Source organism: Xenopus laevis, chromosome 7L (assembly GCF_017654675.1).
Source record: "Xenopus laevis strain J_2021 chromosome 7L, Xenopus_laevis_v10.1, whole genome shotgun sequence".
Lineage (NCBI taxonomy): Eukaryota > Metazoa > Chordata > Amphibia > Anura > Pipidae > Xenopus > Xenopus laevis.
The window spans coordinates 109,263,751-109,277,294 of NC_054383.1; the positions used below are offsets into that span (position 1 = coordinate 109,263,751).

At 38.6% G+C, this 13,544-nt stretch overlaps 1 protein-coding gene across 7 annotated transcripts in view; it reads left to right on the plus strand.

Annotated features, from left to right (window-relative positions):
- Positions 1–13,544, plus strand: part of LOC108696665 (myosin-10) — a 114,552-nt gene that overhangs the window by 36,092 nt on the left and 64,916 nt on the right. The gene's annotated exons all lie outside the window — the stretch shown is intronic.

A 13,544-nucleotide genomic window follows, 5' to 3' on the forward strand; every position in this document is an offset into this window, starting at 1 on the left:
CTGTCTATAGACTGTTGCAACTGACGTTCCCTTCAATAGCTTAGTGGCAGAGTGAGGGACTGTAAATGCAGATAGAAACACATGTGTAAGGTAAGGGCTAGTAGGGTTGCCATCTTTTCTCTGGGAAAAAATACCTTCCTATATTTTTATCTTCCCTCACTATTAATTATATTGGCATCAAGCATCATTTTTATTTACCAGGGTGGCATCATTTTTGCACCCGGGGGAAAAAGGGCAAGTTGGAATCGAACCAGCAGCCTCAGTTTTGGTGGCTTCACCTGACATAAGAGATAAATTGGGGCAGCTAGTCTCCTGAAAATGCTTTCCAAATGACAATACAGGTATGGGATCCATTATCCAGAAACCCATTATACAAAAAGATCTGAATTACAGAGTTCCTTTTTCTCTGTAAGAATAGCACAGTACCTTGTACTTAATCCAAACTAATATATTATTTATCCTTAATGGAAGCTGAACCAGTCTATTGGATTTATTTAATAATAAAATAATAATAATTTAATGTTTACATTATTTTCTAGTAGACATAAGGTAAGAAGAAAAACACTGTATCCAAAGGGTGTGAGGGTCTCCAAAAATAAAGAGGCAAATATAAAAAGTAGAAAAATTTATTAGGACATGAAGACCTAACGCTTTTGGTGCCTATAGGGGCACTTAATCAGCCTATGAGTAAGTGCCCCTATAGGCACGAAACGCGTTAGGTCTTCATGTCCTAATACATTTTTCTACTTTTTATATTTGCCTCTTTATTTTTGGAGACCCTCACACCCTTTGGATACAGTGTTTTTGGTTTTTGCACCTTGGGACTGAGGTGAACTATGAGTGTTTTCTCCTTATTATTTCTTCTATTATATATTTTCGTATCTTTACTCATCTAATATTTATTTGTTGAGTGGTACCATAGATACTTTTTGTTATGTGGCAGTAGCACAAACCAAAGTATTTTCAGTATAAGGTAAGAAGATCCAAATTATGGGACGATCCATTATCTGGAAAGCCCCAGGTCCTGAGGATTCTGGATAACAGGCTCCATACCTGTAATTTTATTTGCTGGTAGGGGAACATACAAGTCACTTTTGGCCTTTCAAGTTGCCCGAAATTTCCTTGTGAAGCAACTTTGTGCTAAAGTGACTTGTACTGTATGTTTCCCCACTGGAGATAATTGCCAGTGGGAAGGAAACTGGAAAAGTTTTGTCACCCATCGCAGTGCAGATTTATCGCAGTTGACAAAATGTGCCAGGGCCATAAAGCCTTTGTTCAGCTTGGTTTTATGCCTTGGGCCTAATGACTTCAGCTCTTATCTAATGTTCAGATTGGGTCCCTTTTATGGTTTAGAAATTCAGACTTGCGTACCTGCTAGCCTAGATTCACTAAAGGACGAAGTGGCTAACGTGAGCGTCAATTCGCCAGCATTTCCATCCGCAGGCGTCAATTCGCTAGCGAAAGAGACCGTCGCTTGTGTTCGTTCGCATTCTACCACCTGGCGAAAGGTCGTTACTCCACAAATTCAGTAAGTGCGGATTTTACTGAACCTTTCCTCTTTTGTCAGATTCGACTTCGCCACCTCAGACCAGGTGAAGTGCTTAAAAGAAGCTAGATCTTCATCAATCTTCTGTCACTTACATCATATCCTGTGTGCCGAAAAGTTCAAAAAACGCTGGCGACTTTTTTACTTTTTAAGAGGGATTGTCTGCAAAAGTCCTAACAAACTTTTTTTTAGTTAACTGGTTTTCTCCAGACATTTCATAATATATGGAACATTCATTTTACAGTGGGCTCATGTGTAGGGCATTATATAAACTCTCTCGTCTTTATTATGGTTCCCTGGACAAAGTGGTAACTTCAAGGATTTTCGCTAGGCACAAACGAACGCTAGCCCATCTTCGCTATGAGATACTCGCACTGCCGAAGGAAAGCTATCGAAAAGTGCCAGTCTTCGGCGCCCAGGATGAAACTTTGCATATTAGTGAATTGTCGTAGTCGTAGCTCATTTGTGCCTGGCGAGGTGGTGCGATGGGTGCGAAGCTGCCGCTGGCGAAAATTCACCCATTAGTGAATCTACCTCTAAGTAGGCTGCATATTTTTATATAGGCACCCATGGGGGCATATACTTTCACTTTCACCCATTGGTAAATACGCTTTTAAACAGAATTCCACTCTAGTGGACTGTGGCGACTTCTAACTTCAATCTGTGATAAATATACCCCTTGGACTTGTGCCTAGAGCAGCAGCTTCAGGAGGGAGGCATTTGTATAAAGAGATAGATCCCCACCCACTGCCAAATGCTTGTTAGTCCAGCAATGGAACCCCTCTAACGGGACTAGCCCCATCATTTGCGAACCCTTTTATAGGGTAATAGGAAGCCTATGCACTAATAAGGAGGACAGTTAAATACGCCTCGTCTGGGATTCCTCTAGGAGAAATCACAAATCAGCAATTAAGAAATTAAGACTAAATTGGTAAAAAAAATGGAGTTCGGATTAGGTATTCAGCCGAATCTTTCACAAAGGATTCCGAGGTTCGGCCGAATCCAAAATAGTGTATACGGTGCATCCCTATTAATTACTTGTCATGTGACTGAGCCTGTCCTTGTAGCGGAATCGTGCCAGTAACCAAACATAACAGAGCTACCCGTAGAGAAAGGAAAAAATGTAACTTGTATTGTCAGTTTTATTATTTCATTAGTACAAAGAATGCGAGTCTTTGCTTCTCATCACTGAGATACAGTTACACAGTGGAATGCTTAGAATGTTCTTCTGAAAAATGTACCGGTTTGCCCATAACCTCAGAGTGAAGAACAATATCATGGGGTTTAAGACCCCAATCTCCCCACTATCCTGACTCCAGGACCTCATCATGTGGGAGACATCAGCTTCCAATAGATCTTTCTGCAGGGTCTCTTCCATGGCACACATGCTTTCCTTCAAAACCCTACTTACATCAATGTTTAAAGGACAATTACCAATAATTACTAAGAAATGCAAACAATTACTAGAAACAGAACCTTGCTATTATCATGATTCCCTGCCCCACACAGTGCTGGCTTCAATGGCTTTCTATTCATGGGGTTCAGCAAGTCCTGTAACAGCCACACATTTTAACCATGCTGCTACCTTTTCTGCATAAAGAACCTTGCCTTTCCAATCCTACACAAACATGAAATAAAGTAAAATACAAAATTAGTAACTCTGGATGGGATGGATACAATTTCTCATAGTACAGGTTTGGGACCTGTTATCCAGAATGCACAGGACCTGGGGTTTTCCAGGATTACAGATATTTCTGTTATTTGATTCCATACCTTCAGTCTACTAAAAAAACATTTAAACATTAAATAAACTCAAATAGGCTGGTTTTGCCTCCAATAAGGATTAATTATATCTTGCTTAGGATCAAATACAATGTACTGTTTTATTATTGCAGAGGAAAAGGAAATCATACTTAAAAATGTGGATAAAATGGAGTCTGTGGGAGACAGGCTTTCGGTAATTCTGAGCTTTCTGGATAATGGGTTTCCGGATAACGGATCCCATACCTGTAGTAACTTTGTTCGACCACAGGAACAATTGTGTCTTCCACTTCCTTTTTTGCATCTCTGTTCTTTGTGTTGCATCTTTTTCATGTTTCTATTGCTCCCAGCATCCTCAGTCGAGCAGACCTATGGGTAGGCTGCAGAGGCATGTATGTAGGGTATACTTGGGGATGGAGTCAATTCCAATGGCCTGGAAAGTACAGTTAGGTAGCAGACAAATAAACTGGCAGTAGGGCAAGTGAGCAAACGGATGTGTCGGTGGGGGCTCTGGGACAAGTAATATTGCCTTGGGTGCCATTACTGCTTTGCAGTCAGGTGTAGTTCAGCACATCTGAGAAGTTAGGGTTTGAGTTATTTTGATTTTTATTCAGCAGCTTTCTAGTTTGCATTTTTAACAATCCAGTCGCTGGGGTCCAAAATAGCCTAGCAACCATGCACTGATTTGAATAAAAGACTGGAATATAGATAGGAGAGCCCTGGATACGAAGATAGATAACAAAAAGTACCGTAGCAATAACAATACATTTGTAGCCTTACAGAGCATTTGTTCTTTGGATGGGGTCAGTGACCCCCAGATGCAAAGAGTAAGAAGAAAAAGACAAATAATTAAAAAAACTTTGAAAGATAAATGATGAAGGCCAACTGAAAAATTGCTTGGAATTGGCCATTTTATATCATACTAAAAGTTACGGTAACTTAAAGGTGAACCACCTCTTTAAAGACTTGATGACCCTGCTGTCCATATGAAACTGTAGTGGGTACCAAAGTCTTTGCAGCTTAGGGGTTACATGATAAAAGGTCCAAAGTTTACTGTAACTGCTGCAGGCAATTAACAGGTTGTAATTACTGCTCACCTTTTTTAAAAGCAAACATCTTATTGCTATGGGTTACTGCACCTGGGCAAACTTTGTGCCTTTTATTACATAATGGGCTCACTTAAGGTGCCATTTGACTGCAGGCCATGCCCGTGTTGCCGTTGCTATTTGGGAAGTATTTTGTATATGTAACCTACATAAAAGAGCGATTTCAAGTCATGTCAGAGGCATGCGAAATTCTCATTTAGTTGCTTAAATGCACCGATAAGGAATGTTTCGAGCACACAGTTATACAAGCCATACCCTCTTAATTGACTGTCTGCCGTCATCACATAATTGCCCCACCTATTTACATTTTTTACACACACACTGAAATTAGGCTCTTTTGTCAGAAACAGTTTACATTTCTTACCTTTCCATAATGTTTTGGTTTAACTCAGCCCATTTGTCTCTTCTGCTTCCCCAGTGTAATGAAACCATTCAGCAGTGGTTTAAGGATAATGGCAGGCTATTTTGATCAAACCACAATGGAGTTACTTCCATCCTATGTAAGGACCACAGATCACTCTAAACCTCCATGCAGAATGAATTTACATTTATATCAGTCAAAATAAGGGGATACGTACTCATGTTGGGAAATCATCCTTTATTCTCAGACATAAAGAAGCGTTTTTGTTTTTTTTGACAGAGTTAGGATTTAGATAGATCCTCAGTGAACTGATTCTAAATTTTAAAATCCAGTGACTTTTAAGGTATGGAAGTTGTCTGGTATCAGATTAAAGGGGGTATAGAATGGCTAATCTATGTATCTTTTAAATTGCTCTTCATTATATCTTATTTTTTTAAAAATATTTTTTTAGTTATTTGCCTTCTTTTTCTGACTCTTTCCAGTTTTCTAATGAGGGTCACTGATCCCATCTAAAAACAAATGCTCTGTAAGGCTACACATTTGCTACTTTTTATTACTCGTCTTTCTATTCAGGCCTCTCCTATTCATATTCCAGTCTCTTATTCAAGTCAATGCATCGTTGCTAGAGTAATTACGACCCTAGCAACCATATTGCTGAACCTGCAAACTGGAGAGCTGCTGAAAGCTAAATAACTCAAAAAAAACAAATAATAAAAAAATGAAATCCAATTGCAAAATGTCTCAGGATATCACTCTCTAAATCACACTAAAAGTTAATTTAAAGGTGAACAACCCCTTTAAAGTGGACCTGTTACCCGGACACAAAAAGCTGTATAATAAGTATTTTTCAAATTCAACATGAAATCCAATTACTATTTTTTTAATAAAACATTCATAGCTGTCAATCAAATATTGTCTGCCCCTCCTCTATGCCTTAGGCATAGAGGCGGGGCTGACAATTACTTTCACTTTCCATTCAGCACTTCGTAGATGTCACTGCTCTCACCACATTCTCCCATTCTCTTCAACATTTAACTGTGTAGCCAAGGCATGTGGATGGACATCAGGTCCCCCATTCTGGTGCACAAACAAGATTCTGAGATGATACAAGGCTTGTCTTAATAACAGTGTCCACAAAATGGCTCCTGTCTGCTTGCTATAATTATGAGTTCCCAGACTGAAGGAAACAAGATTCAGATAATTTATATTGTGTAATTAAAGTTCATATTGCTTGACTAATGTGATAAAATAGGATTTTGAATATTTTTTTTGGGTGGCAGGTCCCCTTTAAGCAAATGTTGGAGACATAAATTAGTGTTCACATTGGTATACCACCAAGTAGAGGATTTGCCCTAATCCAAAAATAATGGATTCAGCACATACCTAAATTCCAACACTGTACCACATAGTGTTTGAGACATGATTTTACACATTTTTATTTTGTAAAATAAGGGAACATACATACAGGGGAAAAAGCCTTTATAAATGGTGCAGGATTTCAAGGCAATCAGTCAATCAATGTTTTTAGGCCAGTAATCCTCTTATAAATGCCCTCACTACAGACCTATATTCTTGTCTCTGCTCCATCAGTCCAGCTCCAGTTTCAGCACTGGCATGGGATGTGCACTTTGCCTTTATAAACAAGTCGGAACATTTTATTCTTTGTACTCTCAAGGTGAGATGAAAGAAACCCTGGTTGAAAATATTTTCCTCGGTGATCCTAAAAAGACTATTCCGAATTATTTGAAGCTAAGCACTTTAATACCCACAAAGGGGACTGTAAATGTTACAGCTTGCCCTGCCACGAAAAAAGCCACTTTGCTTTGAAACATGCAGCTGCATCTTTAGATCTAAGTGATGTATAATCAACTACACTAACTTCATTTATTAACTGGGGACTGAAATTATAATGTAAGGCTGACAGGCAATCAGTCACTTCCCTTTATAGAATTAACCAAGTCTGTTTAGATTTACCATGAAAGGAATATTTGCACGGAAGAGTACAACTTAATTCCCTTTGTCTATTCTGAAGGGTTGATGTTCTCAGCATCTCCTAACTTCCTCCAGCCGTTCATTTGCACTTAGCCTTATAACAAAACAATATGTAACTTAGGCTATGCTCGCATGTGGGACTTTCATGAGAGCTAAACTCTAAAAGACGAATTGATTAAACATATTCTGAGTGTCCTTCTGAGCAGTTATGCAGTTTAGAACTATTTTCTAATTTTAGTAATCTGTCAGATGTCAGTTTTAGACCGCTAATACCATTTTCTTGACTTAATAGCAAGCTCTTGAGCCAAGAGGGTGGTATTAGCAGTCCAAATCTGCTAATATCTCAGAAACAACTTAGACTAGAAAATGAATGCAAGGTGTTATTAATGCAAGGTGTTATTTCTAGGGATTCCAGGATTCGGCCTTTTTCAGCAGGATTCGGCCGAATCCTTCTGCTCGGCCAAGCCGAATCCTAATTAGCATATGCAAATTAGGGGCACAGAGGGAAATCGCGTGACTTTTTGTCACAAAACAAGGAAGTAAAAAATGTTTTTCCCTTATCGCCCCTAATTTGTGTATGCAAATTAGGATTCGTATTCGGTATTCGGCTGAATCCTTCGCAAAGGATTCTGGGGTTCGGCCGAATCCAAAATAGTGGATTTGGTGTATCCCTAGTTATTTCCAAAACTGCTCAGAGGAACACTAGGGGGGTTATTTATCAAAATCTGAATTTATCCCATTATTTTCTGAAATATACTCCAACCAAATCCGCATGGGTTATTTCCCATTAATTACCAATACATTTCCCCGAAAATCTCCAGTTTAGGAAAAAACAAAAAAAAAAAAATCATGAAAATCATCAGAAAATTCGAATAATACAAATTTTCTGGATTTTCCACCCGAGAAACCACAAAGTCTTCGGATTTTTGCACGAACCCCAGTGCAGATCAGGATATCTTCTCAAACGACTTCTCAAATTGACTTATATACAACTTCAGCAGGTCTGAGATGCCGGATTTTCGGATTCAGACTTTTTCCATCCTCAGGGTATAATAAATCCCGAAAAATTCTAAAGTTTTGGAGTTTTTGGCATTCGGAATTTAATAAATAACACCCTAGTTGTCCAACACACGTCTTGCTATTCTGAAACATTGGGGTAGAGAAATTGTGTGTTTTTCCAGTAGAGTGTCTTTTATCCAGGATTAGTTCATAACATGTGGCTCATTCCTTGCTCTCGTATGTGTTTGTTTCTATGCACCTGTCTATGCAGTGTCTCTGCCACTGTTTAATCTTGCTTCAATACAAACAGAAATATTACATCTTCATGTGCAGTCTCTATATTTATAGCTCATTATTATTGTGGCGTTATACCTTTCATCTGTTTCCAAATATTTTCCTGGCAAGTATTAACAATTGGATGGCAGTTTTCTACAGCTGTGTAATGGATAAATGCTGAATATAAGGCCATAGGTACCTGTGCTCAGGGCACTTCTACTTTTTATATTTGTCTTTGTCCATGTGACTAGGAGCTGCCATATTGCTTGCCTAAGCTCTATAAAGTTCAACAGACAAGTATAATATTTAGGTGACAAACAGATGGTACGTTTTCATTGTTATCTATAGGGCATTTGTCATAGGTTCAAAAGTATAAACATTTGCAGTATGAAAATAAATATTCCTATAAGTCGAAGTGTTTTTCCTTATTCTGATTATTAAGGGCAGAGACACACGCTCAGAGATTTAGTCGCCCGGCAATAAATCGGCTCTTCTTCAGCGCGACTAATCTCCCCGAACTGCCTCCCACCGGCTAGAATCTAGAATGCCGGCAGGATGGCACACGGAGCGCTTCGTTTTCCGAAGTTGCCCGAAGTTTCCTCGTAAGGCAACTCTGGGTGACTTCTGAAAACAAAGCGATCCGATTGCCATCCTGCTGGCGATTTAAATTCTAGCTGGCGTAGGCTATTTGAGGAGATTAGTCGGCCCAAATAAGAGGTGATTTATCGCCGGGTGACTAATCTCCCCGAATCTGAGCGTGTGTCTCTGCCCTAACATGGCACACTATTACATCATTTTCTGATTTCCTTTGTCAGCCATTGTGTCTTATTTGCTGCATAGTTCCTGCTTTTCCACTTTTTCTCTAAACTGCAAATTTCTGATGTGATGGCTATTAAACTGCCTTTGTGTGGCAGTTGCTGGAATGAGACTGCACAATGGCAGTTTCAGTATGACTGTGCTACATTGGCATGCCAGAGGCTTACACAGTTATGATGTCACCCAGCAACACACCTGGATAAAAAATTGCACATTTGAAGCGATAGCAGCCCCAGAAAAACATAGCAAGAGCATACCCAGTAGAGTTCATTTAGGTTAGGCTTGTGGCTGCCAAAATCAAGCACTGTATTTATGGGGCAGATGCAGGTCTCCGTAATCCATGTCGGAGCATAGAGTCCTGCAGCAATTCATTTATTGTCCAGGGCTTGGTGCAAACTGCAAAAACATGGTGGATCTTGCACTTTGTATCCTGCTTTGTACTAAATGACCACTTGTGTCCTTGGCCCCAGGATTTGTATATGGGGATCATTTTACATAGAAACATAGTAATTTATGTTGAAAAAAGACACACACATCAAGTTCAACCTCTTCACTCTATTTTAACCTGCCTAACTGCAAGTTGATCCAGAGGAAGGCAAAAAAGCCTCTCCAATTTGCCTCAGAGTGAGAAAAAATTCCTTCCTGACTCCAAAATGGCAATCGGACTATGACTCCAAGATGGCAAGTGGGCCTGCACTACTTAGCATTGATTCTTGTAACCCATTGCATCCAGTCAGCAAGTGAGAATTACTGGTCTGCTTTTTTAAACACAACCATTGCGTTGTTTGCTACAGGTTACTAGACGTGATGCAAATATTACAGGAGTCGCATACTAGGGTTGCCACCTGGCTGGCTTTGGCCCAGATAGTACTGTCTGGGTAAAAACGACCTGCCCAGTCTTCCAAATTAAGAAATCTCTCCATGATTGATGTGACACACATTGTAATAATCCTGTCCCCTGACATCATGATTTCCTCCCCTGATGTCACGTGATCTGCCCCTGATGTCACTTGTTCCGCCCCTGACATTATTTGTTTGGCCCTTGTCGTTGCCCTTCACCCCCTTCGCCTGGAGTTGCAGCAGGCCAAAGGTAGCACTCCTATTTTCTACTGACACTGACAATTAGTAAATGACCATCTGTTTTTCAGCTTTTCATATTTGGCTAATCCTTTCCATGTCATGAAGTTTTCCTCCTTTTGAACATATATCTTGCTGGCCATAAGGGCAACTGCTGTTACACAGCAAGTAATGTAAGCAAGCAATGTGGCAGCTTCTGGGCTTAAATAATAATTAAATAAGAGGCTTTTGGGCATAGAGCCCAAAATACTCAGTACTTGCACTTAAATACATTTGTAACTATTTAAGATAAGCAAAGATACAATTGTAACTATTTAAGATAAGCAGGGCTCTTGTGAGAACTTACAGCTGAAAGGACAATTCACCTTTATTAGCAAAACTACAATAACACATAAAACAGGACCCTAAAATGCCCAGAAATGTGTTCAAACTTTCCATACCCTGCCACATTTTGTAAAAAGGACATAGTATTTAAGGGTTGTGGCCACAATATGGGTGTGATCAAATGTTGGGAGGTATAATCAACCAGTTCAATACAAAGCCTGTTTCTCTCCCAATGGGTGCACTTTAAAGGGATACTGACATGGGAAAACTTGTTTTTTTCCAAATTGCATCAGTTAATTGTGCTGTTCCAGCAGACTTCTGCACTGTTTTTGTTTTTCAAAAGAGTAAAAAGTTTTTTTATATTTAATTTTGAAATCTTACATGGGGCTAGACATATTGTCAGCTTCCCAGGTGCCCCCGGTCACGTGACTTGTACTCTGATAAACAGTCAGCTGCACTGCAAGTTGGCGTAATATCACCCCTCCCTCCCTTCCCCCCCCAGCAGCCCATCAGCAGAACAATGGGAAGGTAACCAGATAACAGCTCCCTCAATAGTAAAAACCCATGTCCCACTGCAACTCCTACAGTTACATTTAGTTGAAGAAACAACAGCCTGCCAGAAAGCAGTTCCATCCTAATGCGCTGGCTCTTTCTGAAAGCACATGAACGTGACTGCCTACACACAATATTACAACTAATAAAAAATACACTTGTTGGTTTAGGAATGACATTTTTCATGGTAGAGTGAATTATTTGCAGTGTAAACAGTGTAATTTAGAAATAGAAACTATACCATAAAAATCATGAGAAGAATCATTTTAAGAAGGACTGTTTCCCATCCCCACCAAAGCTTTCTATGCAGGGAATTGCAGGTTACTGTGCGACTTCTTCTCTCTAATTAGCTTTGAGATGGGAGCAGGCCAGAACAACCAGTAATTACAGGCCCCATTTCCCAACACAGCCCTGCTGTATATTGTTGAGGGGTAGGTGTGTCCCCTTGGCTTCTCTGGTGGCAAATACATTTCTGTCCCATTTCCTTGTAATTCTACAGCATGCTGGCTGGTATTTCTATTTTCCATGGAATTTTACCCATATCATTTACAAAGCTTGGCAAAGGGATGGCAAGATGGCAGCAGTAACAACGTTCTATTGGCCTGGCCTTTACAGCAGCCCTACAGTGGATTCACCATGGTGTTATAATTCAGCAGTATTGAAAGGACCATAGTTGAAACACTCCAGCAATGTATGGGACTTGCAATGTTTGTTACACGTCCTACAGAAATGTTATATTAATAGTGCCAAATGGTAAAGGGTTTAAAGGAAAACTTAACCCCCAAAATGAATTTTTAAGTTCTGAATTATTAAGTGACATATTAAAGAATCTTACCAAACTGGTGTGTATATATATATATATATATAGATATATATATATATATATATATATAGATAGATATATATATATATATATATATATATATATATATATATATATATATACCAGTTTGGAAAGGTCTTAGGCAAAGACCGAAACGTTGACCTGTATTAAATAAAGATAGCTGGTGTGCACCTCGCTTTTTTGTTACATCTTTATCCTTGACCTGCCTTAGAGATCACCTGACCAGAAATAATGCAATAGGAAGTAATGTGGGAAGCAAAATGCTGAACTCTGTCTGTTAATTGGCTCATGTGACCTAACAAGTATAGTTTGTTTGGTTTGTTTGTGTGCACCGTGAATCCTATGATCCCAGGGAGCGGCCATTATTTTGTTAAAATGGTAATTTTCTATTTACGATTACCCAATGGCACATACTACTAAAAAGTATATTATTATGAAAATGGATTGTTTAAATGAAGCAGGGTCATACATATGAGCTGTATTTTGCAATATCTTTTTATTGAGACCTACATTGTTCGGGGGGTATCGTTTTCCTTGGTGGATATAAATATATGCAGATGGGAATTGTCCTGGGTAGGGCCCCACTAGTGCCTGGTCCCTATTGAGTCCCTCTGGTAGGCCAGCCAACCTGGCATCTATATAGACATCCCTGCTTGATGACATTGCTGTGATTTATTCTCTTGTGAATCAGTTGCTTCTGCATGAATCTAGACCCCTCGTCCATATATGAGATGTGCTTTGAGCCCCTCTATGAACCGTATTCTTTCCACAAAACATTTTCTGCCACAGACAGACACACTTTGACAGATGATTCTTTGTGTGACATACGGAAATGCCCCGGGGTTTTATTTCCCCTCAATTACAGCATAAATGAGGAGCTATTTTTCATGTTCATGTGTCTTTCACCCACCCATGAGCAAAGCTAATCTGGATGCCAGCCAGAGACTCACCTCATCAACCAACTATGGAACCCATTCAAAGTTTGGTCTTGTTCCTTAGTCGGAGCATTACACACAAGCAAAGAAATCAATCCGTATGTAACTCGCTTTTGGCTCTTTAGCTGGGATTTACCCTTCTGTTCAAGCATGGAAAAAGCTTAGATTTTTTTTTAATAAATTTCGGTTAGTCTTTTTTAATTCGGAATTTGACCCTTGATAAATCTGCCCCTGAATATGAATAAAGGGGCCACAGTTATCATAAATGGGTCAGTATTTCTCATAGTCTGATTTCTTAGCAGTATGCCAGATTTCATGTGTAAGGGGGCATGTCTTTGAGATGAAGAGGTTAACAAGATGTAAAAGCCACACAGGTTGACTAGTTGTGTCATTGGTGGTCTTTTATAAATATAGTACTATAATAATAATAGATCAGTATGAAATATTTTCTATATATTATATTTCTAAATAAGCTCCATTTCTTAAAGGGGAAGTAAAGCATATAATAACTCATTACATAATGAATGCAACTTTCTAAAATAAAACTATAAACTTTATAGTTATTTTTGAATGTCATTGACTCCATTTCCCACAATTTTGTGTCTTGCCTGGGGAAGATTTAGATAAATATTAGAAAATGCTTTAATTATCCAAAAAGTATATTTATTATTATTATTATTATTATTATTATTATTATTATTAAAAAGAAGAAAAATAAAAATAAGAATATGAATAAGAATAATGTAAATTATTATTATTATTATGAAGATGAAACATAAAAATATGAATATGAATAAAGAAAATTATTATTGTTGTTATTATTATTATTAATAATAATAATAATAATAATAACAATAATAATAATAAACTATGCATATTGTTAATTAATTTGAACTTCATACAAGCATTTCTTTTTAAGTTGAGTTCACACGGGCCACACAAGCAAGCTGGAGTC